The 27,618-nt window shown below is 45.5% G+C and overlaps 1 protein-coding gene and 1 long non-coding RNA gene across 10 annotated transcripts in view; one reads left to right on the top strand and one right to left on the bottom strand.

Moving 5' to 3' along the window:
- MRAS (muscle RAS oncogene homolog) overlaps positions 1–9,372 on the bottom strand; it is a 71,721-nt gene extending 62,349 nt beyond the window's left edge. For 3 of the 9 annotated variants that reach the window (XM_086316636.1, XM_086316629.1, XM_086316627.1), the window contains exons 1-2: positions 8,808–8,856; positions 8,589–8,680 (exon numbers count right to left, since the gene is read on the bottom strand). The gene's annotated coding sequence lies outside the window, so the exon portion shown is untranslated. Of the gene's footprint in view, positions 1–8,588; positions 8,681–8,807; positions 8,946–9,234 lie in introns of those variants that run through there. The other 6 variants (XM_086316652.1, XM_086316661.1, XM_086316618.1 and 3 more) reach the window with 5 other exon arrangements.
- A 2,960-nt stretch (positions 9,373–12,332) lies between these two features.
- LOC147379163 (uncharacterized) lies at positions 12,333–16,760 on the top strand. The gene is made up of 2 exons (XR_015148834.1): positions 12,333–12,521; positions 15,136–16,760. It is a non-coding gene; the product is annotated as an uncharacterized LOC147379163 (long non-coding RNA).
- Positions 16,761–27,618: the final 10,858 nt, after the last annotated feature.

The raw sequence follows: 27,618 nt of genomic DNA, 5'->3' as shown, positions 1-27,618 counted from the left end.
AATACTGCAGATGAACGGGTAATCTTCAAAGAAAAATAAATGATACTCTCAGAGAGCTTCCACAGGGAGAAAAGCTTTGTGGAAAACGAAGAACTATTGGGGAGAGCATCTCCCCACTTCCACATCTGTGGGATGAGAGCTTGCCCAGCCTAACTGGATTAAACAAGAAAGGAGGGCGGTGTGACCAGGACATGTAAGTTGCAGCAGCCCTGTCCCTGTTACAGATACGGCAAAGGAGGGCCAAGCAGGTGGGGACTTGCCCAAGGTCACACAGAGGACAGGGAGGGGACACAGAGTCAGCAGGGGGGGCTGTGGCCCAGGATCCTCCCCACTCTCCTGGGCTCCTCTGAGGAAGGGAGTAGGGACTGAGGAGCCTTGAGCCCCGCCTGAGGCCAGTTGCTGGTGGCCCCAGACCCTGCCTGGGCCCTCTCCTCCTTCCTTCCACACAGGGGCTCTCTCACCCTCCACCCAGCTCTCCTATCCACACATACCAGCCCCAAATAGAAAAAAAGCCCCCGTTAAGTGCTTATGAGAATGGTTATTTTGTGGAAGCGCCAAGTGACCTGCTCCCGCTCCCCCCTTTCCATCCCTCCAGCCGCCCTCAGTTTGAGCCCAGAAGTAAAACAAAGGCTTTGTTTCTTTATTTTGATTTCCTCTTTAAAATCTCAAACATGCAGGAAACACCCACCCAGCCCCAGATAAGCGGAAAGGAGCCCCGTGGGCGGGCGGGGCGCTGGTCACCAAGTCTTAGCACCCCAGGAGCACCAGCAGGGCAAGGGGGTGGGGGGGGCTGACTTCCTCTTCCAGAAGAGAATGGGTGTGAGTGAGCCTGTGTGCGGAGCCTAGGCCTTCCTGACTCTGACGCCAGGGGAATCTCAACCTGAGGAATGTGGGTGGGGAGGGACCATGCAGAAGACATATCTCATAGAAGTTACTTTTTTTTAAACATATGCCCCCAAGGCTTTGGGACTGTGGTTCCACCCTTTTCCATCATGTCCGGTTACAATAAAGCAGGCATTGAAGGAAGAACATGATGGACGCTATTTTGGGCTGCTGAGCCTCCTTGTGAGAGAATGGTACTCCCCAAAAAAGATGCCTTTGCCTCTGCCTCTCCCTTGGGAACTGCATTCCCAGTGGAATTAAAATACAAAGGAGTGAGCTTGGGGTCATCTAAAAGGGGGAATTTTCAAGGTGTGTTAAAAGTTCTAAAGGCTAAAAAAGAAGAAAAAACAAACAGAACTGAATTAAAACACATTTTGCCCTTGAAATGAAAATATAATGCTTTGGGGAGGCAAGAACCTGTCCCCAGGTCCCCCCAGAATGGTCAGCTCTAAGGGGAAGATGGGTCTCCCCAGCTCCAGCACATCTTCGGCTATCTCCACACAGCACCACGTGCTTACAAATACTTTTACTTTTAATCTGGGTACTTAGGATTCAAGGGACATCCTAACATAGAGTATGTATAGCAGATTCTTAAAAAAAATTTTTTTTTTAACTTACAGTTTCTGCCATACATCAACATGAATCAGCCATAGGTATACATATGACCCTCCCTCTAGAACCTCCCTCCCACCTCCCACCCCATCCCATCCCTCTACGTTGTCTCAGAGCACTAGTGTAAGTTACCTGCATCATACAGCACATTCCCAGTGCCTATCTATTAACATATGGTAATGTATATGTTTCCATGCTACTCTTTCCCTTCGTCCCACTCTCTCTTCCCCCCACTGGGTCTACAAGTCTGTTTTCTATGTCTGAGTCTCCATTGCTGCCCTGCAAATAGGTTCATCAGTACCGTCTTCTTAGATTCCACATATATGCATTAACATCATATTTGTTTTTCTCTTTCTGACTTATTTCTTAGGCTCTAACTTCATCTACCTCATTCATTAGAACTGACTCAAATGCATTCCTTTTTATGGCTGAGTAACATACCATGAGAAGACCATAACTCAAAAAGATGCATGTATCCCAATGTTCATTGCAGCACTTTTTACAATAGCTAGAACACGGAAGCAACCCAGAGGGCCATCAACAGATGAATGGATAAAGAAGCTGTGGTACATATATATAATGCAATATTACTTAGCAGATTCTTTTTAAACCAAAACTTTTCTTTAAAAAGTAGGCCATCAACATATGTATGTGTATTCTTGCATAAACAAATAGTTATCAGCTTTAGAATATACTTAACTGCCTTCATTGGCACAGCTTCTGACCATTTCTATTGCAAGAGAAACCCCAACAAAGCAGATCCTTCTGAGGTCTTTGGGGTCCTAGCCTTTGCCAGCTTCTGCAGCATCTCCATCAAATCAAGGGAAAGGATGCAGTCAGTGTTATCCATTGTTGGCAACTCAGGGACAGAAAACATTTCAACTCATTCTCACCACTTAGTAAAGAAAACCTGGGGACCACCTCAGGTCCCTGTGTTCTATCACAAAACTAATTGAAATCTGTCCCCAATGGTGACTCCTTGAAAAGCCAATCTGCTTGGGGAATGCAGGGCTTTTCCAGAAGGTTTTAAAATCTTTTCTGCACAGCTTTACAAGTGGTGCTTTGCTAACTCTCTTAACTCAAGCCTAAGTGAAAGTGAAGTCGCTCAGTCGTGTCCAACTCTTTGCGACCCCATGGACACCAGGCTCCTCTGTCCATGGGATTTTCTAGGCAAGGGTACTGGAGTGGGTTGCCATTTCCTTCTCCAGGGAATCTTCCTGACACAGGGATTGAGCCCAGGTCTCCCGCATTGTAGACAGACGCTTTACCATCTGAGCCATCAGGGAAGTCACTCAAGCCTAAGCTACATGCAAATGGGCCATGTCAGGTTGCAGCTCAGTCAGCCGGGGTGGAAGAAGGAGCCTGCAGAGCTGGGTGAGAAACCATCTCCTGTCGTCATGGAGAGCTGCCCCCTCTGCAGCTGGGACGCTTGGCAGAGAGGAGGACCCAGGACCAGGCACACGGGAGCCTTGTTTCCAGGAAAGGGAGAGCGGCAAGGCGGCGGTGATGTTGTTCAGTCGCTTATTCACGTCTGACTCTTCGTGACCCCATGAACTGCAACACGCCAGGCTTCCTGTCCTTCACTATCTCCCTGAGTTTGCTCAAACTCATGTCCGCTGAGTCTGTGATACCATCCAACTATCTCATCCTCTGTTGCCCCCTTCTCCTCCTGCCTTCAATCTTTCCCAGCATCAGGCTCTTTTCCCAAGGCCATGTCAGGGGTTAGAAAGGTACCATATCAGACTCCACCTTCCCTCCTTCAAAGCAGTCCTGCACTTTAGAACATAAAATGCATTTTGCTCAAGGTTTTGAAGATGAGCAGCTTAACAAACTGTTAAGTTTGTTTCATCTAATTAGAATAAGAAAATTGTTTTTTTCCTCTCTTTTCCAAATATTTACATTTACTATCTGAATCACAGTTTGGTTTGGGCAGCTATGACTACATGATGTGCCACAGTCTGGCCTGAAACCACGATGGTCAAGGCAGGTGTGTATGTGGGTGGAGGAACTTTTTGAAAGAGGTTAAATCCCAAGATGTACACTTATCTCTCCCCAGTGTGAGTTCAGGCAGCAAAAATATCTACTGACAACCTCGATGGAGACCCAGGTGGTTATTCATTGAATTTGTTGGGGACATGAAGCTAAGAGAGCCAAGACGTGGAAACTTGGGAGAGGGGCTCTGAAAGTCAGTCGGAGGCTGAGGGCAGGCCCAGCCAGCCAGGTCTCCTGAGCAGGGACGTGCTGAAGCCCTCTAGCATGGAAGGGATCAAGGGCAGACAGAAGGGTCCCATCTGCTCAATTGGGTTTTGGATACATGGTGTTTGTTATATATCATCCTTTGTATTTTTATATCTTTGAAAATTACATAATATGACAAGTGTGCAAATGATGGAGGGCTTCCTGGTTGACCAGAGGATTAATGGAAATAAGGGGAAAACTGCCACCATCTAGGGTCCCTCTGCCTCTCTTATCAACCAGCCGTACCTGCACCTCCATGGTTGCTGTCGCTTCACAGCATCCCTGTGTGTGAACTGCTCTGTCCCCTCTCCCCATGAGGCCTCCACTCCACTACAGCACTGACTATATCTGGCCAGACCCCCATGAGCCATGCCCCATGAGCACTGAGAGAGAAGGGAGGTGTCATCAGAATGACCAAAGTTATCTATCAGTCCTGGGAGCAGCACTGTGTAAGAGGTGGAGCATGCCCTCCGGGACCAAACAGACCTTGGTGAGACTCCTTCCAAGCTCTGCTCCTCTCAGGCCATGACCATGGGGGTGATTACCACTCTGAGTCCCTGTTTCCACATCTGTAAAGGGCTAACAGCAAAACTGTTGTGAGGCTTAGAGATGGCCAATGCAGAGCCTCTAGTCCAGTCCAGCCCGGAGTGGGGGTGGACATCCAGAGAGACTATCTTCAAGCCACGTCATCTGAGGAGCAGTTGGAGAATGCAGGGCTGCTCGTGCTGGAGAAAAGCATGACTGTCAAGGTTCATATGGCACAGATCCAGTGGGACAGGTTAAGGTGAGAAAGGAAAGAACTTTGCAAGGACAAGTGAATCCCCAGTGGGTAAACTGATTTGAGGGGCAGCAACCTCCCTGTCTCTAGAAGGGCCCAGCTAAGATCTGCTCCTCAAAGGCTACACAAATTTTCCCAGCCTCTACTCAAGGGCCCATTTGGGCCAAAATGTCTACTACTGAACTATTACTGGCTTAATCTTTACCTTAAAAATTAGCATAGTTTTTAACTTAAAATCCTTATTTAGCCTTAATCTGAGCAAAATAGCCATTAAAAAAAATAGGTTTGATGTCATACCTTTATTTTTAAAATACACATAAATAAGTATATATGTAACTATTAAAATATGTCCTGCCTAAAAACCATTTACCTCACCACTATGAGAAATATGCTCTCCTAGATCTGAATTGAGACTAAATATGCTCCAGGGGCCCCTTCCTGGTCTGTGATTCTGTTATCTAAAGGCTGCCTGAATACTGATAATGCTCTTAGTTCTTATCGCCCTTTCTGGTCTCCCAAGCATGTTCTCATCTGTGTATTTCATCTAATCCCCATGACAACCCTGAGGGCGGGCTAGAGAAGTCACAGATGCAGCCTGAGCCCCTGCAGCACAGGACGCTCCCAAGGCCCTGTGGATAGGGTCAGAGAGGGCCCGAATCAGAGCTCAGGACTCCCATCCCCTGCCACCTCCTTCTATTACCACATGCTGAACAGCCAAATCCCTTCCTGTATTCTCCAAAATCTTATTAGCAACATAACCCACATCCAAACTACGATGTTTTATCCATCTAGGTGGCCAGATGCCAGCTCTGTAGATGAAAATGTGCCCCTCTGAGCAAGTCACCTCATAACCAATGGTAACCCACATTGTCATTTGGCCACCTGGCCATCAGCAGTTTCCACTGACTAAAGCTATCAAAAATACTAAAGGAGGTGGTCCAGTGGCTGAGACTCCGCCCTTCCAACGCAGGGGACCCAAGTTCATTCCCTGGTCAGGGAACTAGATCTCACATGCCGCAACTGAGTTCATACACCGCAACTGAGTTCATGCACCGCTGTGCATGCCACAGCGAAGACCCAAAATGGCCAAATAAATAAATATTTTAAAAAACACGAAAGGACAATGATAGGGACATTTAAAAGCTAAATACACACTGCTACTTCATGGCCCCTACAATGCGGATGACTGCAGAAAACTGTCATGCCAGCGGGCAACAGACCCTGGGCTCAGTGGTGAGGCTCAGTAGATGGCCGGGGTGGGGAGGTGGAATGCAGCACCAGCCTCATTATGGCAGCAAGAATGCTACCTGGAAGACTAGAGATGGGCACCAAGGGATGCACAGCAGACGCCAAGGAGTGCAGTGTGGATGTCCCCCTGGCCTTAACAACGTCCTCTGTTGTCTGAAGAGGGGATGGCAGCACTACGCTCTCAGAGTTCCACAAGACAGATCTGCTGGCTGAGGGCATGGACTTCCTCTCATGGCTGAGAATTATGCCCGTCCGGCTCCGCCACGACAGCCTGCTGGCCTGGCTGGGAGGTCAGAGCCTCAGAGCAGGTCCTCAGTGAACAGTAGTGAAGCAGGGGATCTAGCCTGGGATCCAGGGCTCATTTTCAGAGATCCACAAATCTCCCAAACTGTATGCCTAACTTCATACATCCAAGCAACGTTTCTCTGGGTGTCTCACTGGCATATTAAAGAGGTAGTGGCCCAAGAAGGTAAAAACCATTGCTCTGAACACTCAGCCTTCTTGGCTGCCTGTGCTATGCAAGAACTTGCTGGAAATGGCACTAATATCTCATCCCTGTACAGAGACAACACCAGGGTTGAGAGCATCTTTGGGAGATCTAAACTCTGCTTAATCCACTATTACTTGGGTTTTGTTATTTGCAGGCAGAAGCATCCTTCTTTTCTCCCATCCCCATACAAAGGTAACTATACCTTCTAGCTAGTTAGATACCTGCCCCAGGCCTGGCAGGTGTGGAGCCTTTGGAACTCAATGCACACTTTTTTGGACACTTAAGAACATCCCAACTTTGCACAAGAATGTGTTCCCATATAGTTCACACGCGTGTGTTTTGTGAAAACTACATGATATTCATGAGCAGGTATGTTTCCAAGTGCTTCCAGGGAGGCATGCTCCTTTTGGGGCATTTCATTGGGAGACAGTGATGACACCAGATGTGAAATATAAAATGGAGGTCATATTTCCCCGAGAAGTTACTTGATCCAGCAGGCTGGTCAACTTGTGAATCGCGCTGATATTAAACCCAGACACTCCAGGAACTGGTTCAGTCCATCAGAGCCCAGAAGTCTTCCCTGGTTCCACGTGATCACTCAAGCTCAGGAGCCAACCCCAGGGATAATGGACTTGTCTTTCTCTAAACAACTCAGATCAACCGAAAGTGTGAAATACCTGTGATTAGAGCTAATAAAAGTTATACCTGTCACAAAGATATCTTAGGCAAGTGAAAACATAAGTAGTGGCAAATACACACGGAGCTGGCAGCCTGACAACTGTCACTTGCCTCACCAGTGTTCAGCAGAGGGCCTTGACCGCCCCCCTCCCATAAGGAAACACTGAAGTAGAGGGGTAAGGGGCGGTTTCTGCTAGAGCTCCTGGCTTACACAACACCCACCCCACCCCCATAGAGGCTGGCAGACCCTGTAGCTTGCAAAACTCCAGAGCATCAAAGCTTCAAACCTCCTGACCTAGCAGAGAAAGGACAAACTACACCCTAATCCACAGACAGAGAAGCTAACTAGCTGCTAGGAATGAGAAGAGACTGAGGGTCAAAATCATGACCCAAAACATTTTCAGTCCCCTAGTCAGCAGGGAAATGAGATTTATAGGAAATTGGGAGATTTACAAAAATGTTAGCCAGCTCAAGTTTCTTTCCCGGGAAGAGAAGTAGGAGAAACTCTAAGAATTGTCATGGTGAAAATGCTTTGTTTGCTGCAAAGCCCCTGACACATGTCAGTTATTAATACCAGCAGCTCACCACCCCACACTTGAACCAAGCAGTGAAAGGCAACGGAGTCAAAGCCTAACACAGGCTGCACCTGGAGCCATGAAGCCAGGGCAGCCAGACCCTCCCCAGAGGAGCTGGAGAGCTGAGGGTCTACATGGACCCTAGATAGGATCTTGGGCAAGTTACTGACTCTTTCTAGCCCCTGTTCCCCATCTGCATGGGGGTAATAAGAAGACCCTTCTGGAGTCTCGTCAAATGATGAGCAAGCATATACACGTCAAGTGCCTGGTCTGTGAAAGCCCTGCTGGCAGCTATTATTACAGTGGAGCTTCAGGGCTTTTTGGTCAGATTTCTTCATCATTCCTGCTGTGAGGAAGATCACTCTTTTGAGGCTACAGTTCTGAGTCTTGTCAGTTACGCTCTCTGGTCAGGTCCAGCACACAGTGTGAGTCTTGGAGGGGCAAGAACCATTCTAGCCCAAAGAGGTTTACTAGGAGTAGGGGCTTGGGGTGGGGGTGGGGGTGGGGGTCGGGGCGGTAAGGAGGGACAATCCTAGAGCTCAGGGATCAGGGCCCGCATGAAGTGGCCCTTGTCTGCCTCTCCAGACTGGCCTCTGGCCCCAGACCTCAGCTCCAGCCACAGAGTCTATCTGGGTGTCCAGTGCCCATGCTCCGCCATGCATCACCTCCTTTAGGAGGCCTTCCCTGACCCTCCACGCTGTCTGTTCCCACAGCCCCTGTGCTCCCCTGATCCCAGAACCGACACACAGGGTTCACTTTGCACCCCTACCTTCCCCGCGGCACAGGATCTGGCACTGTGCCCCACACGCAGTGGGCGCCCCTGCAGGTCCCATTCAATGAATGAGCCGGGGCCCCTGGTAGTGACCAGAGCCCCAAGCCCCGTGGCGCCGCAAAAGACTGTTAATGCAGCAGCCTGCTTTTTATCATTCAGACTAATTTGACAACTCTTTCGGCAGATCCCTGCCCTCGTTAACGCCCTTCTAAAAATATAAAGAGCCACCACCAACCCTTCCCCATCCCACTCGAGACCCGCCGCCCACTCCCCGCGGGTTCTCGCCAGAGGAAAAAGCAACCCAAGGGCGGTTACCATGAAAGGGGCTTTTTAGGTGGTGAGCAGGCCCATCTCACTGGGGTCCCGATCTTCGCCGACTTCTCGATCGCACACCGTTACGCTGGAGCCTGCGATGGGGGAAAAAGGCCAGTCCCCAAGCGCCGTCCTTCGGCCCGGCCCGGGGCGGCCACACCTCCCGCCCGGAACAAAGCGCCCGGCCGGTCCCCTCCCTCCCAGCCAGCCCCGACCTCTCACCGCGCACTCCAGCCCAGCTTGGCTCCTGCCTCAGGCCACCTCCTCCATGCCCGCGCCAACCAGAAGACAGCGCCGCGCCCTCCGGGCCCCGCGGCGGCCGGACTGACGGCTTTGGGCCCGCGGCCTGCCGGCCGCTTCGGCCGGTCCCCGCCCCGGCGCCTCCTTAAAGCGACCGCGCAGCCGGCGCGCGCCCCAGCCTACCGCCTGGCGAGCCGCGCATTCCTTATATTGCAACAGCGCCTGCTAAAAATAGAGCGCCGCCTCAGTGGGCGCTGGGGGGGCCGGGCCCGGCGCCGCGACCCTGCCACCCCCGCGGGCCCCAGACTCCCAGGAAGCACGGCTCACGAGGTTTGTGCCACCTGCCCCGAGCTCCCGGGACCCAGCAGGGCGCGCGTACCGGGCCTCCCCCGCGGCCCCGCGCACTTACCGGGGTCCGACCACTGGCTCCTGGGAGCTGGCGTTAAGGTGGACGCCGAGTGGGAATTCGCCCGGGCCTCTTTAAGAGCCTCCGCGCTCCAGCCTTTAAATCTCCGCTCCCGCCCGGCCAACTTCGGAGCCTACAGACGCCTCCCCTGTCCTAGGCGATCCCAGGCCGCCACCTTAACTGCATGCCCTTCGAATCCTGGGCCATGTTTCTTCCTAGATCCAGTCTCCAGTGTCGTTTCCCGAAGGCCCTCTCGGTGCCGGTTCTTGAGCCTAAAGTTCGTTCAGACGGAGGCGACGGACGGGGACAGGCGACACTCGCGATCCATTTCATTTTTTCAGTTCCGCTGACTCCTCTCCATCGGCGTCATTTTCCCCTGATTTTAAAAACTGAGATATAATTCACACACCAAAAAATCCCAGCTTTTAAAGTGGGCAATACAGTAGTTTTTAATTTATTCACAAAGTTGTGCAACCATCACCATTACCTAGTTCCAGATCATTTTCATAACACCACCTCCCCTTTAAAAAAAAAAAAAAGTAGAAGAAGAAAAGAACCCATTTACAGTTACTCCCCATTCCCTCCTCCTACCGGCCGCTGGAAACCACTAATCTACTTTCTGTCTCTATGGATTTGCCTACTCAGGACATTTCATGAAAGTGGAATCATACATGTGGTCTTTTGTGACCCAGCTTCCTTCACTTCACAGGATTTTTTCAAGGTTCATCAACGTGGCAGCATGTAGCAATGCTTCATTCCCTTTTGTGATTGAATAGCATTGGGTTGTGTGGACACACTACATTTTATCTTTGATCAGCTGATGGACAGTTAGACGGTTTGTACTTTGGGGCTATTATGAATAAAACTGCTATGAACATTCATGTACAAGTCTTTGTATGAACTTATGTTTTCATTTCTCTTGAGTATATACCTAGGAGTAGAATTGTGGATCATATGCTATATTTGACATTTTGAGGAACCCCCAAACTGGTTTCCAAAGCAGCTGCTATTTTACATTCGACCAACCATGTATGAGTGTTCCACATCTTCACATCCTCACCAGCAATTGTTATCATCTGTCTTTTTGATTATAGTCATCCTAGTAGTGGGGATGGGGGAGTGGTATCTCACTGTAGTTTCGATTACCAGTGTCCTTTATTAAAAGATTTTTTTTAATGTGGACCGTTTTTAAAGTCTTTATTGAATTTGTTACCATACTGCTTCTGTTTTATGTTTTTATTCTATTTTTGTTCTTGAGGCATGTGAGATCTTAGCTCCCCAACCAGGGATCGAACCCACACCATCTGCACTGGAAGGTGAAGTCTTAACCCCTGGACCACCAGGGAAGTCTCCTATCAATATCATTTTTGAGGATGTTCTTTTTGTAGACAGACCTTAATGATAATTTGGAACCAGCTTTACACATCTGATAAACCCATCTGGAACCCATCCTCTTATTATTTTCAAAGCTTCACTCACCACCCCAGGCCTTCGCTACCCTGAGTCCTTCATGCGGTACTGTGGCACAGGGTCTGACACAGGTTTCAGTTGGCACCCACTGATGGTGGCAAATGATGCAAGCCATCATTTGGTGAGAGCTATTGTGTCCCCTGCACCCACCCCCACCTGCTGTCCTGAAGGCCCTGCGGATCCCCTGACTCTCCATGGCAGTGGGGGAGGGTTTGAATCCCATCCAGACTATTGCGTCTTGGGAGGGAATGAAAGACCCAATTGAGGAGGGGGCTTGAGGGACAGCTGTTCGTCTTGACAGTCTAGTCTTGCCCTGGGACCTGCCTCTTCCCCTGCCCCTTCCATTTACCACAGGCCTTGGGGGAGAAGGCAAGGGTCTGTGTGTCCTGGTTTGCAAAGGAGTCAAAGGTTTGTCTTTTTAAAAATTTTTTATATTTAAATATTTATTTTATTTGTATTTCTTTATTTGGTTGCACCAGGTCTTAGTCACAGCACGTGGGATCTTTGATCTTTGTTGAGGCAGGAGAATTCCTAGTTGAGGCAGGAGAATTCCTAGTTGAGGCAGGAGAACTTCTAGTTGCAGCCTGTGGGATCTAGTTCCCTGACCAGGGATCAAACCTGGGGCCCCTGCAATGGGAATGTGGAGTCTTAGCCACTGGACCACCAGGAAAGTCCCTCAAAGGTTTGTCTTTGTACCACTTTCATACACAAATATTTAATAACCTGTTTCCCTTTAAAATGGAACCTAACCAGTTAGTACTAACACACAAGTACCTGGGTTTCTGTAAGCGTGAGATTAGACACTACAGGTTGACACTGGAGTCTTACAACAGGGCACTTGTCCCTCTTGGGCTGCCTCCTCTGCTTTTTGAGCCCTGAAATAAAGCAAACAGCTGCTAGCAAATAGGAGCTTTAAAGAATAAGGTCACTGAGCAGAAAAGTGAGGCCTGGGGTTGACGGTTCATTCATTCAGTAAATACTGTCAGTATACCTACTATGTGGGCTTCCCTGGTGGCTCAGGCAGGTCTCCTGCAATGTGGGAGACCTGGGTTTGATCCCTGGCTTGGGAAGATCCTCTGGGGGAGGGCATGGTAATCCACTTCAGTATTCTTGCCTAGAGAATCCCTATGGACAGAGGAGCCCTACAGGCTACAGTCCATGGGGTCACAAAGAGTCAGACATGACTGAGCGACTAAGCACTGCACAGCATAGCACCTACTATGTGCCAATGCAATGCATAATCCTACCTCCAATTGCCAGCAGAGGGGGAGATGTTATGGAATTGAGAGGCATTGCGGCTGACGGAGCCCAGAGGAGGGGCAAGCACCCAGGGCAGATTTTCTGTGAGAGGTGATGACGAAACCCGGGCTTGATGGACAAAGACCAATCAGCTAGGCTGAGAAGGGAGGGAGAAAACCTTATAGACTGAGGTATGTCTGAGTTGAAGTCTTTGCCCAAACTCCAGCAGAACCTTATGGCCAATCAAGTGTGGTTGGGGCATGATAGAAGGCTAGGCTCCTGTCCAAGAACCCAGGCAGGGCTCAAGCCCAAGTTTCAGGCATTGAGGTCTAAGGCCAGCCATGGGGCCAGGAGATAGTTCCTGAAATAGGACAGAGATCAGAGCTGTGACCCAGAGTAGAACTTCCCTGCTCAGCGACAAGAGCAAACATGCCTGATGGGCCACAGCGTGTCCTGTGTCTGCCTCTGCCTGAGCCTTGCTGAGCGCCAGGTCTCACAGCAGACCCAAGCTGGTGTCTTGGGGTTCAGGAAGCAAACCTGGAGGAGGAGGGCTGCAGACTTCAGGACCTGGAACCAGCCAAGTAAGTCACTGTGGCACAACCTTCCTCCAGAACTCTGCCCAGAGCAGCCCCTGGGGGTTCCAGCAGCACCGGGCTCTGGAGCACACAGAGTGCCTCACACAGGCACAGAGATGACTTTCACGCCTCCCAGGGCCCAGGGCAGAAGGCCTTACCTGCCCTGCTTTAGACATAAGAAGACCACAAGCCCAATCCCACCCAGTCAGTGGACCAAGTGTCAGGGCCTTCCGCCCACAGAGCCTCCACTCTTTCTCTGGTGTCTGGTGGCCTTGGTGGCAGGTCAATTGGTCAGGTGTGTGTGTGTGTGTGCGTGCGTGTGTGTATGTGTGTTTGGAAAGCAGGGCAGAGGTGAAGAAAACACTAGCACTCATCTAGCCCTAGTCCCTTCAGGCCTGTGGCCCAAATTAATCTCTTGCTGACCCTGGAGTGCCAATCATGGCTTAGTAGAAGAGCTTCACCCCACCCCCAGGCCTGTTCTTCCCCTTAGCTGACCTTTCTTCTCTGCCAAGTACAAGGCCTTTCTTCCCCTGGGCCGCCCATGATCTGCGCCAAGAGCTACACAGAGTCTTCTCTCAGGGTTGCCACGGTCTTTCCCAGCTCAGGTTCAGCCATCTCTCATCTTTACCTCTCTCTGCTACCTGCTCTGCACCGACCACACCTGCCTCAGCCGCATTTGGGGAGGCCTCCCAAGACTTTCTTCTTTGATGCTTATGCTTACTGATGCTTGTTGTCCATCCTTCACATGGGGTCCCTCTTGTTTTCTGGAGCCAGAAGAGCAGCTTGCGATCAGTCAACTTCCCACTCAAGGCCAAACTTCTCCCCAAAGTTGTCCACACTCTGATCATTTATTTTTCTTCCCTTGGTGCTTCCTCTACTTAAAGTCTAGCGATTTTTAAACATTTTGGCCTGCAACCCATAGGAACAAAGAGGTTTGACATTGCAAACCAGAACAGACACACACACATGAAACAAAAATTTTGTGAAACAGTACTTACTATTACTATGTGCCATGCACTCTGATCTATTCCATTCTGTTTGGTGAGCAAATGCTAGCAAGAGCTACTGAATTGATTTCATGCTCCACAAATGGGTTGTGACCTACGGTTTGAAAACCATTGAACCATATTTTGACTCCTGGAGCCTCAGGGTAGTAACATGATAAAAGTTAGTCAAAAAAGAAAATTCTACACCAAGATTTTGAAACACATGCTGGGGAAAATAATCTGAAAAGGGTTCTGAGTTTCTGCTTTGGAAGCACAGGGTCCCAACCACTGGACCACCAGAGCAGTCCAACACACAAATTTTAGAATGGCACGTGGCAGAAAGAGAGCTGGCTAGCTCTCCGGCCTCTACTTGTAAGAGGGATAACCCCATGGAGGAAGGTATCGCCCTCAGGTGATTTCCTCTTCTAGGTAGGATGTGTAGGTTGTGGCAGGCCAGTTCTTCAGCAACAAAATGAGATGAGGCTCTCCAGCTGTGCTCTCTCCCCTCCCGAAGGACATTTGCTAATTGGGGGCACCGGCTGATGATCATTCTTTGCCCAGAAGGAAGACTTCGAATGGAATAAAGAGAAACCAGTAAAGTTTTTAGGGGCTACTTGGTATTAGAATGAGAAACTGGAAACAGGGGGTCTTAAAAACATGACCAATTTTCTCCACATGACGTTGGCTGAGTTCTGGGCCTGAGAATGCATCTAAAAGACTGAAATCTTCCAAAGTACCGCAGGGCTTAGAAAATAAAGCTTTCCCAAGAAGGAACGGCCCGCCTCAAAACCAAGCCCAGTTCCTGCCTCCTCCTGAGATTTGCCAGATTTTGAAACTCCATGGGGACAGCATCCAGACAGCTGGGTTGGGAATTTTTTTTTTCCTTAAGAGAATGTCTTTTTTTAAAAATGTATTTATTTATTTGTTTGGCTGCATCAGGTCTTAGTTGTGGCACGAGGGGCTTTTGCCAGGTGCACAGGCTCTGTGGTTGTGGCACAGGCTTAGTTGTCCCAGAGCATGTGGGATCCCAGTTACCCAACCAGGAATCAAACCCATACCTCCTGCACTGCAAGACAGATGCTTCACCATGGGACCACCAGGGAAGCTCCAGGGTTGGGAACTTCTGAAGGGCGGAGCTGACTCTTTACAGCCTTCCACCTTAGGAGACAGATCTTCAAGGCTCTCAATCAAAAACCACACATGAGAAATAGGGGTAAACCAGAGACAGGGTGAGTCTTGCAAAAACTAAAACCCAGTTGCAACCTAGCTCGATCCTTCAGTGGATTGAGATGATCACGCCTCAACCTCACCTGCTTAAGAGAGGAAAGAGGGTAGACTCTGTGGGACCAATGACCTAATCTGGGGTCTCTTTACCTCTTAGGCGCAATAAGAGTCTGTGTATAGGAAAACTGGGGGCTTTCTCAGTTGGTAAAAAAAAGAATCTGCCTGCAATGCTGGAGACCCAGGTTCGATCCCTGGTAGGGAAGATCCCCTGGAGAAGGAAATGGCAACCCACTCCAGTATTCTTGCACAGAGAATTCCATGGACAGAGGAGCCGGGTAGGCTACAGTCTGTGGGATTGCAAAGAGTTGGACACGACTGAGCGATCAACTTTCACTTTTTTTTTTTCATAGGAAAACATAACTAGTCCTGTGAAGAAGCATGAATATATAATTGATAAACAACAGAAAAAAAATAGACAACAGACACACAAATCATTCAGCTATTGGAATCAGTAGACGGAACTTTATAATAATGAGTGGAAGAACTGGAACTCTCATGCACTGCTGGTGGAAGTGTAAAATCCATGTATCTGCCAGAGCACACTAAGGATACAAAAACTACACAGTACTTTGGACAGGAAATTTTACTGTGAAGAATTATTAAGGGGCTTCCTTGGTGGCTCAGCAGTGAAGAATCTGCCTGCCAATGCAGGAGACACAGGTTCGATCCCTGATGGGGGAAGATCCCACATGCTGCAGTGCAACTAAGCCCCTGCACCACGACTTTTGAGCCTGTGCTCTAGAGCCTAGGAGCTGCAACTACGAGGCCACGTGCTACATCTACTGATGCCTGTGTGCCTTGAGCCTGTGTTCCGCAACAAGATAAGCCACTGCACTGGGAAGCCCATGAACTGCAACTAGAGAGAGAGCAGCTCCCGCTCTCCACATCTAGAAAAAGCCTTCACAGCAACAAAGACCCAGCACAGCCCCCAAAATAAATAATACATTTTAATATAAAGAATTATTAAGGATAAGAGGAGACTGCCTAGTAAGGAGAAAAGATAACCCTAAAGAATATAGTTATAGCAGATGTCAGGAGTAGACTCTAGGGCTGAGGCAGAGAACCCAAAGGAGGAACAAAGCTGAATGAGTCCCAGTCCTCACCTTCTACCACAGGGCTGAGAATCTCCATTGTTGGAGATTATGTAGCCATGACCCACGGGATGATGAAGAACGGCCTGTCTCAAAAACAAGGCAGGCCCTTTGTTGAAGGTCCATGCAGATGGAATTTACTGGAAAGCATTTTCCTCTTGGTGCTGAGGGAAGTCATCCATGGAAGGGAGTCACACTGTGGAAACAGCTGGAAATTTTCCCACAGGAATAATACATTGGAAAGTCAACCTCTGAGGTTTTGGAGGAAGCTGCACATGGAGATATGCTTTGTGTTTCTGACTGCCACATGCTGCAGGAACCTGCCGAGGAAGACATCAGAACCAGAAGAGAAGCCTCTTTCTCCTACGGTGGCTGCCATTGCTCCCTACTGACAAACCTTGACACTGTACTGGATGGCAAGGGAGAAATGCTGGCAGGGCCCAGCTCCGTTAGAACAGGGCAGGTAACTGAGAACGGGCCTGGAGGTAATAAACTGATAACCGACAAAATTGGCTTTGCAAAACTATTTAGTAGACTCTCCCAAAACTAAACATACAGCTACCTTTGGACTCAAATTTTTTATTAATACTCCTAGGTATATATCTAAAGACAAATTAGTATATTCACCAAAAGACACATTTAAGAATATTTATAGCAGTTTTAGTCATAATAGCCCCCAAAGTGGAGACAATCCAAATGTTTATTAACTACAGGATGAATAAATAAACCATAGTTTATTCATATAATGGAATATTCTACTGCAATAACTAAGAATGATACACAAACAGAAATGAATCTCACAGACATTTTATTAAGTGAAAGAAGTCAGATGCAAAAGATAACATATACTAAGTCCAGTAAAAAGTAAAACTAATCAATGGTGATTGGAATCAGAATAGTGGTTTTCTCTTGGGGGAGAGGAATGAGAACTGCGTGGGTGGGAAAGAAGAGCTGGAAGTGTTATGTATCTCGATCTGGGTGGTGGTTACAAGGATATACACTAACGTGAAAGTTCAACAAGCTGAGCATTAATGATTAGTACACTTCACAAACTCTGGGAGATAGTGAAGGATAGAGGGGCCTTGTGTGCTTCAGTCCACGGGGGTCGTGAAGAGTCAGGCACAACTTGTGACTGAACAATAACAACACTTTTCCCATTTCACTGTATGCGTGTTACACAGTCATCCCCCAGTATACACAGGGGATTGGTTCTAGGACTTGATACAGATACGAAAATCCATGGATAATCCAAGCTCCATGGTCGGCCCTCTAACATCTGTTGGTTCCACATCCGTGGATTTAACGAACTTCTGCGTATGTGTTAAGTCTGAAATTCACAGTAGGTTGAACCTGTAGATGCAGAACCCACAGCTACCGAGGGCCAACTGTATATTTATTGAAAATAATTCATGTATAAGTAGACCAGTATAGTTCAAATCCATGCCTTTCAAGTGTAAACTATACTTTAAAAAACTCATAATATTGCCCTTAGATTAATATATTGAGTAATGTGGAGGAAAAGTTATGAATAAAATAGATGGGTAAAAATGCCACCAGATAAGTGGAATCTACCAAAAAAAAAAAAGAATCCAAAGTAATAAAAATCAAATGAACTCTCTAGAACTTAAAAAGTATAAGAACTGAAACCAAGAACTCATTGGATAAGTTTAACAGTAGATTGAACACTGTTGAGCACAAAATGAATGAACTTGAAGACAAGTCAAAAGAATACATTGACGCTAAAGCACAGGGGGGAAAATGGAGAGAAAAAGAGAAACTAGCATCAGAAAGATGTGTGGGGCATATTCACATGTCTAACATTCCTATCACCCGAGTTTCCAGATGAGAGAGAGAAAATGGAACAGAAGCAATATGGGTTTCCCCACTATCTGAAAGTAGAGCATTCCTATGAAAACTTTCATAAGCTGAAATGCTATGAAGCGAAATATCAGTTACTTTGGGGCTAATGGATGCACAAAATAAACTGAGATAAAGCAGAGATGCTCATAGACACTGTTCAAAGCTATGGTGCCTTGATTCTGGGATGTTGGGTGTAGTTCCTGGGAAAGGAGCTTGGCATTGCCATTTTTGCCTATGTAACAGCTCCCTGAAAACAAATGCTGAACGCTATTTTCAATTTTTTGCCTTTTCCCTTAAAAGTGAAAACCCCTCTATGGATTTCTTTCTTTTAGTAAAAACGTACTTATGTACTTATGTAGGAATTACTTATGTAATTCCCAAAAGGAATTCATGTAGTTAAGTGCAAAGAAAACTACAGGTAGGCTCATCATAGTTGTATTGCTAACAGAAGAGTAAAAAATAAAATTTTAAGCATCAGAGATTGAAAAAAGCCTTTGATGAACATTTCCTGGCAGCTGATTAGAAGCTGAGCTTGAGTGAAAGCCATTCTCTGCCATGTGAACAATGTCACCAGCTTCTCAACAGGTGTCAACCCCGATGTCATTCTGCAGTTCAGAGCCTAGGACCAGCATCCCGAGCACCACTGCTAAATAATTCCCAGCCCCAGCTTGTAAAATGGTAGGTAAATGATCATAATTTGTAGCTGCATGTTCTCATGTCTTAGGATTTGAAGTATCCTTAGGATTTGAAGTACACCAAGTCAGAAAAGGGGAAATTGCCCTGATTTTGAAACTGAAAATACAAGATTGGCTTATTTCAATTTAGCCAAATTTTCTGAAATCCAATAGCATCACCCCCTGTCAACAAAGAAGAATTTTAGATCTCTGATGGTTAAGATATTGAAACACTTTTATATTAAAATAAATACGGATATGATAGCATCCCCAAATACACAATCTTTGAGATAAATATTTGCAAAGTTTAGAGAATTCAGAGGCCATTTAGAATTAGGACTTCAGATGTTCACACAATTTTTATCATTATTTTTCGGCCCTGAGGCATGTGGGATCTTAACTCCCCAACCAGGGATTGAACCCATGTCCCCTCCTTTGGAAGCGCAGAGTCCCAACCACTGGGAAGTCCAACACACATATTTTAGAATGGCACACAGCAGAAAGAGAGCTAGCTAGCTCTCTGGCCTCTACTTATAAGGGGAGTAATCCCATTCAGGAAGGCATCACCCTCATAACCTAATTACCTCCTAAAGCCTCACCTTCAAATACCATCCCATTAGGATTAGGATTTCAACATATGCATTTTGTCAGTCAGTCAGTCAGTCAGTTCAGTCACTCAGTCGTGTCCAACTCTTTGTGACCCCATGAATCGCAGCACGCCAGGCCTCCCTGTCCATCACCAACTCCCGGAGTGCACCCAAACCCATGTTCATTGAGTTGGTGATGCCATCCAACCACCTCATCCTCTGTCGTTTCCTTCTCCTCCTGCCCTCAATCTTTCCCAGCATCAGGGTCTTTTCCAATGAGTCAGCTCTTCGCATCAGGTGGCCAAAGTATTGGAGTTTCAGCTTCAACATCAGTCCTTCCAATGAACACCCAGGACTGATCTCCTTTAGGATGGACTGGTTGGATCTCCTTGGAGACCAAGGGACTCTCAAGAGTCTTCTCCAACACCACGGTTCAAAAGCATCAATTCTTTGGCACTCAGCTTTCTTCACAGTCCAACTCTCACATCTATACATGACTACTGGAAAAACCAAGCCTTGACTAAACGGACCTTTGTTGGCAAAGTAATGTCTCTGCTTTTTAATATGCTATCTAGGTTGATCATAACTGTCCTTCCAAGGAGTAAGTGTCTTTTAATGTCATGGCTGCAATAACCATCTGCAGTGATTTTGGAGCCCAGAAAAATAAAGTCAGCCACTGTTTCCATTGTTTCCCCATCTATTTGCCATTAAGTGATGGGACTGGATACCATGATCTTAGTTTTCTGAATGTTGAGCTTTAAGCCAACTTTTTCACTCTCCTCTTTCACTTTCATCAAGAGGCTCTTTAGTTCTTCTTCACTTTCTGCCATAAGGGTGGTGTCATCTGCATATCTGAGGTTATTGATATTTCTCCTGGCAATCTTAATTCCAGCTTGTGCTTCCTCCAGCCCAGTGTTTCTCATGATGTACTCTGCATATAAGTTAAATAAGCAGGGTGACAATATATTTGGAACCAGTCTGTTGTTCCATGTCCAGTTCTAACTGTTGCTTCCTGACCTGCATACAGATTTCTCAAGAGGCAGGTCAGGTGGTCTGATATTCCCATCTCTTGAAGAATTTTCCACAGTTTATTGTGATCCACACAAAGGCTTTGACATAGTCAATAAAGCAGAAATAGATGTTTTTTCTGGAACTCTCTTGCTTTTTTGATGATCCAGCGGATGTTGGCAATTTGGTCTCTGGTTCCTCTGCCTTTTCTAAAACCAGCTTGAACATCTGGAAGTTCACAGTTCATGTATTGCTGAAGCCTGGCTTGGAGAATTTTAAGCATCACTTTACTAGCACGTGAGATGAGTGCAATTGTGCGGTAGTTTGAGCATTCTTTGGCATTGCCTTTCTTTGGGATTGAAATGAAAACTGACCTTTTCCAGTCCTGTGGCCACTGCTGAGTTTTCCAAATATGCTGGCATATTGAGTGCAGCACGTTCACATCATCTTTCAGGATTTGAAATAGCTCAACTGGAATTCCATCACCTCCACTAGCTTTGTTCGTAGTGATGCTTTCTAAGGCCCACTTGACTTCACATTCCAGGATGTCTGGCTCTAGGTAAGTGATCACACCATCGTGATTATCTGGGTCGTGAAGATCTTTTTTGTACAGTTCTTCTGTGTATTCTTGCCACCTCTTCTTAACTATCTTCTGCTTCTGTTAGATCCCTACCATTTCTGTTCTTTATTGTGTCCATCTTTACATGAAATGTTCCCTTGGTATCTCTAATTTTCTTGAAAAGCTCTCTAGTCTTTCCCATTCTATTGTTTTCCTCTATTTCTTTGCATTGATTGCTGAGGAAGGCTTTCTTATCTCTCCTTGCTATTCTTTGGAACTCGGCATTCAGATGGGTATATCTTTCCTTTTTTTCTTTGCTTTTTGCTTCTCTTCTTTTGAGGGGACACAAAAATTCAGTCCATAATACTATACAAATATAACAATCAAGTCAGAGAAGTACTGGTGTTGTTCTTGTTATTGAGTCAGTAAGTCATGTCTGACTCTTTGTGACCCCAAGCACACCAAGCTTCCCTGCCCTTCACTATCTCCTGGAGTTTGCTCAAATTCATATCCATTGAGTTGGTGATTGTATCTAATCATCTCATTCTTTGTGGCTCCCTTCTCCTTTTGCCCTTCAATCTTTCCCAGCATCAGGGTCTTTTCCAATGAGTTGGCTTTTCACATCAGGTAGCCAAAATATTGGAGCTTTAGCTCCAGCATCAGGCCTTCAGTGAATATTCAAAGTTGATTTCCTTTAACATTGATTGGTTTGATCTCTTTGCAGTCCAAGGGACTCTCAAGAGACTTCTCCAACACCACAGTTCAAAAGCATCAATTCTTCGGCGCTTAGCTTTCTTTATGGTCCAACTTTCACATCCATACATGACTACTGGAAAATCCATAGCTTTGACTATATGGCCATTTGTTGGCAAAGTGATATTTCTGCTTTTTAATATGCTGTCTAGGTTGGTCATAGTTTTTCTTCCAAAAGCATCTTTTAATTTCATGGCTGCAGTCACCATCTGCAGTGATTTTGAAGTACTAGAAAATAAAATCTGTCATTACTTTCACTTTATCTCCTTCTATTTGCCATGAAGTGATGGGACTGGATGCCATGAATGTTGAGTTTTAAGCCAGCTTTTTCACTCTCCTCTTTTACCCTTATCAAGGGACTCTTTAGTTCCTTTTCATTTTTTGCCATTAGAGTGGTGACATCTGCATATCTGAGGCTGTTGATGTCTCTCCCGGCAATCTTGATCCCAGCTTATGATTCATCCAGCCTGTCATTTCACATGATGTACTCCACATATAAGTTAAATGAGCGGGGTTACAATATACAGTCTTGACGTACTCCTTTCCCAATTTTGAACCAGTCTGTTGTTCCATGTCTGGTTCTAACTGTTGCTTTTTGACCTGCATACAGGTTTCTCGGGAGACAGGTAAGGTGGTCTGGTATTCCCATTTCTTTGAGAATTTTTCACAATTTGTTGTGATCCACACAGTCAAAGGCTTTAACATAGTCAATGAAGCAGAAGTAAATGCTTTTCTGGAATTCCTTTGTTTTGTCTATGATCCTATTAACATCAGGAGACACAAATATATAGTGGAATAGACTAGAGAGCCTGAAACTCACACTTACCCACCAATTGATATTTGACAAAGGTACCAAATGGAGTAAAGTTTTTCAACAAATGGTGCTCACACAATCAGAGGTCTGTATGGGAAAAAGGACATGACCTGTACCTCACATCCCCCACAAAAATGTACTTCACACAGTGGTACAACCGTACTGTGGAATGGAGCAATTAAAAAGGAACAAAATATTGACACATGCAACAGCTGTAGGAAACTATGCTGAGTGACAAAAGGCCAATCTCAAAAGCTACATACCATGCGATATGACTTAGATAGCATAAAAACTTTTATTTTTTATTGGGATATCGTTGATGAACAATATTGTGTTCATTTCAGGTGCACAGCAAAGTGATTCAGTTATGCATGTAATCCATTCTTTTTCAGATTATTTTGCCATTTAGATTATTACAGAGTACTGAGCGGGGTTCCCAGATAATTTTTAAATGACAAAATTTTAGAAATGGAAGGCAGAATACTGATTGCCAAAGGTTAGGGACTAGGAGGAGAGATCCAGAAGGGAGGTGGGTGTGGTTATAAAGGGTAACACAAAGGATCCTTGCATTCAGAATCTTGACTATGGCAGTGGGTGTGAGTGCATGCTAAGTTGCTTCAGTTGTGTCTGATTTTTTGTTACCCCACGGACTGCAACCTGCCAGACTTCTCTGTCCATGGGAGAATACTGGAGTGGGTTGCTGTGCCCTCCCTCAGGGGATCTTCCTGACCCAGGGATTGAACTCACGTCTCTTATGTCTATCTGCACTGGCAGGCGGGTTTTTTTGTTTGTTTGTTTTACCATTAGTGCCACCTGAAAAGTGCCCTTGGTGGTAGATACATGAACCTAAATATGAAAACATTTTAGCGAACCTAATACACACACACACACACACACACACACACACACAAAGAACCTAATACACACATACACACATAAATGAGTACAACTAAAACTAGGGAAACCTGAGTAAGATGCGTGGATTGTATTGATGTCAATATCCTGGTTGTGATATTATAATTATACAACATATTACCATCGGGGTAAACTTGTCACAATATACAAAGATTTTCTCAGGGTGGTTTTTACAACTGTATGAATCTACAGTTATCTCAACAAAAATTTCAGTGAAAAAGTGAGTTTGAGATGGCTCATAAGCCTACATGTAAATTTTAAATAACTCCTTTTATTATAATTAAAAAATAACTTCATGGGATTAGGCAGATTCCTAGTCCTCCTAGACTCTTAGGGCAAAGAAAACAATAAACAATTAAAAAGTCTTAAATCTCCTCAAAAATTTAAAATTTATGGTCATTAAATCCAACCTGGTAACAGCATCAATCTGGTAGCTAGGGTCAGAGTCTGGAGAATTCTACATCCGATACTTCATCACTTAGGTTGCAAAGTTACCAGGCTGATTGAGGAAAATTAATCAGAGAGCTGCATCTAGGGCTAGGGGAGGGAGTAGCCACTGTGATCCTTGACTGGGAAACTGCCTTTAGAAGGTGATACTTTAACAACAGTACCAAAAATGGCTCTGCTGTCAAGAAATTTTAAAGGACATTGTCTCTCTTCACAACATCCCCGAATGGGAGGTGTTATACTCTTTCTTTTTGGGGAGGGAGGAGGGAGGAGGGTTCAGGATGGGTTCTTAAATTTGTAAGGAATATATTAAATTAAAAAAAAAAATAAAGACAAGGAAACCAAGGCTGAGAAAGTTGAAGTGACTTACCCAAGATCATGCGGGCAGTAGGTGTCAGGTTCAGGGCCCAAAAGCCTATGAGACTCGAAAGTTCCCAGTTCGAAGACGTCTGGCTGCCTTCCTCAGAGCAACTTACAGTAAGGACATGCTGGTACTCATGGAGAAAGAAAACGATATCTGGGAGCAGAGATATTTGTCAGCCTAGACAAAAAAATGTACGTTCTTGTCTAACATGGAAAACTGGAAGTTGTCTGGGGAAAAAATTTGCTGTGGTTTGTGATTTGCTCTTAAAGCAAGTAGGTTCATTCTTCTTTTACACAGTCACATCACAGTTCTGAAATGTTTTAATAGAGAAAGCACTCCTGGTATTCAATTGGGATCACAGAAAGGGTTTCCCTTGAGGAAACCACCACCTTGTGGCAATGAGTTTAACTTACAGGACCAAGAAAGGTTTCTGTTGCTTGTTTCCTATCTTTCATACTCCCAAACGCAGTGGTAACCCCTGAAGTTGGAAATGTTTGCATTAAACAAAACAAACAAGCCAGAAAATTACCTTCCTTAGGAGAGCCTTAAATAAAATAGATATCAGTGAAAAAGATAGCTTTTGAGCAAAGCAATCAAATCACTGACCCATGTTATAAAATATGACAAAGATGGAAATTTCTTTAAAACAAGATACTAAAAGTTGGGGTGATCCATTCGGAGAAAAAACTGAAGAGGTTCCATATTGTCTGAACTGTACACTTTTGAAAGTAAAAGGGGCTGCTATTAATAATTACAGAGGACAGCAGGTATAAGGTCAGGGTGTGAAGACATGTGGCTCCCCTAAATTGTTTGTGTGGTTTAGCCTGGCAAAGTTGTGACTACATTTTATAGAGGCTATGTGGTAAGAAATCTAACCCTTTTAAAGTGAATAAAAAGTCTTTCTCTCTCAGTGTGCTGGCAGGAGGAGTTTCATAACTGATCTGAATTTTATTTTTGGAACTAAGATCTAAGGGAGATTTCAAACTAGTAAAGAGTTTGAGTAACCACCACCATGTAGCCAAAAAAAAAAAAAAAACCACAACACACAAGTCATCACTTACTTGCACCTAGTAAACCCAGTTTGTAATGTTGTGTTTTACAGATACCATTGCTTTATTGACTATGCCAAAGCCTTTGACTGTGTGGATCACAATAAACTGTGGAAAATTCTGAAAGAGATGGGAATACCCGACCACCTGATCTGCCTCTTGAGAAATTTGTATGCAGGTCAGGAAGCAACAGTTAGAACTGGACATGGAACAACAGACTGGTTCCAAATAGGAAAAGGAGGTCGTCAAGGCTGTATATTGTCACCCTGTTTATTTAACTTATATGCAGAGTACATCATGAGAAACGCTGGACGGGAAGACACACAAGCTGGAATCAAGATTGCCGGGAGAAATATCAATATCCTCAGATATGCAGATGACGCCACCCTTATGGCAGAAAGTGAAGAGGAACTCAAAAGCCTCTTGATGAAAGTGAAAGTGGAGAGTGAAAAAGCTGGCTTAAAGCTCAACATTCAGAAAACGAAGATCATGGCATCCGGTCCCATCACTTCATGGCAAATAGATGGGGAAACAGTGGAAACAGTGTCAGACTTTATTTTTCTGGGCTCCAAAATCACTACAGATGGTGACTGCAGCCATGAAATTAAAAGATGCTTACTCCTTGGAAGGAAAGTTATGACTAACCTAGATAGCATATTCAAAAGCAGAGACATTACTTTGCCAACAAAGGTTCATCTAGTCAAGGCTATGGTTTTTCCTGTGGTCATGTATGGATGTGAGAGTTGGACTCTGAAGAAAGCTGAGCACCGAAGAATTGATGCTTTTGAACTGTGGTGTTGGAGAAGACTCTTGAGAGTCCCTTGGACTGCAAGGAGATCCAACCAGTCCATTCTGAAGGAGATCAGCCCTGGGATTTCTTTGGAGGGAATGATGCTAAAGCTGAAACTCCAGTACTTTGGCCACCTCATGCAAAGAGTCGACTCATTGGAAAAGACTCTGATGCTGGGAGGGATTGGGGGCAGGAGGAGAGGGGGATGACAGAGGATGAGATGGCTGGATGGCATCACTGACTTGATGGAGGTGAGTCTGAGTGAACTCCGGGAGTTGGTGATGGACAGGGAGGCCTGGCGTGCTGCAATTCATGGGGTCACAAAGAGTTGGACATGAGTGAGCGACTGATCTGATATGATTGTACAGATATAACACAGACTATTCACTCATCTATTGAAGGATATCTTGGTTGCTTTTAGTTTTTGGTGATTATGAATACAGCTGCTATAAATACATATGTGCAGGTTTTGTGTCCACCTAAGTTTTCAAATCAGTTGAGTAAGTATGTGTATGTGCTAAGTCACTTCAGTCCTGTCCAACTCTGGGACTCTATGGATTGCAGCCCACCAGGATCCTTTGCCCATGGGATTCAGGCAAGAATACAGGAGTGAGTTGCATGCCCTCCTCCAGGGGATCTTCCTGACCCAGGGATCTAACCCGTGTCTCTTATGTCTCCTGCTCTGGCAGGCAGGTTCTTTACCACTAGCACCACCTGGGAAGCCCTGAGTAAGTATAAAGGAGTTGGCTGCTCAGTTGTGTCTGACTCTTTGAGACCCCATGCACTGTATGTAGCCCGCCAGGCTCCTCTGTCTATGGAATCCTCCAAGCGAGAATACTGGAGTGGGTTACCATCTCCCTCTCCAGGGGATCTTCCCGACCCACAGATCAAACCAGGGTCTCCTGCATTAGAGGCAGATTCTTAACGGTCTGAGACATCAGGGAAGCCAGTTTTAAAGTACATCTATTTTTTCTTTTGTGGCTCATTCTTTTCATGTTGTGTCTAAAGTTATTGCCTAACCAAGACCACCTAGATTTTGCCTATGTTTTCTTCTAGAAATTTTATGATTTTCCATTTTATGTCTATGATTAATTTTGAGTCATTTTTTGTGAAAAATGTAAAGTCTATGTCCAATTTTTTTTTTTTTTTGCAAATGGATGTCCGATTATTCCAGCACCAGTTTTTTAAAAGACTTATCTTTCTACATTGACTTTCCTTTGCTCCCTTGTCCAAGATTGGTTGACTACATTTGTATAGGTCTATTTCTACACTTTTTATTTTATTCCATTGATGTATGTATCTATCCTTTCACTAAAATATTGTCTTACTTATTGTGACTTAATGGTAAGTCTTGTAGTCTTGTTGTATCAGTTCTCCAACTTTGTTAATCTTCATTGTTGTGTTGACTATTTGGATCTCTTATCTTTTCATATAAACTCTAGAACCAGTTTGTTGATATCCACAAAATAGCTTGCTGATGTTTTGATTGGAATTGTGTTTAATCCATAGGTCAGATCTCAACAATATTGATTCTTCCTATCCACAAACATCCTATCCAGACAGCATATTAAAAAACAGAGACATTACTTTGCCAACAAAGGTTCCTCTAGTCAAAGCTATGGTTTTTCCAGTAGTCATGTATGGATGTGAGAGTTGGACTATAAAGAAAGCTGAGCACTGAAGAACTGATGCTTTTGAACTGTGGTGTTGGAGAAGACTCTTGAGAGTAACTTGGACTGCAAGGAGATCCAACCAGTCCATCCTAAAGGAAATGAGTCCTGAATATTCCTTGGAAGGACTGAGGCTGAAGTTGAAACTCCAAAACTTTGGCCACCTGACGTGAAAAGCTGACTCATTGGAAAAGACCCTGATCCTGGGAAAGATTGAAGGCAGGAGGAGAAGGGGACGACAGAGGATGAGAT

This window comes from Bos grunniens, chromosome 1 (genome assembly GCF_055505025.1).
Source record: "Bos grunniens cultivar Pamir isolate PY7600 chromosome 1, Bosgru_T2T1.0, whole genome shotgun sequence".
Taxonomy (NCBI): Eukaryota; Metazoa; Chordata; class Mammalia; order Artiodactyla; family Bovidae; genus Bos; species Bos grunniens.
This window is presented reverse-complemented; position numbering and strand designations above follow the sequence as displayed.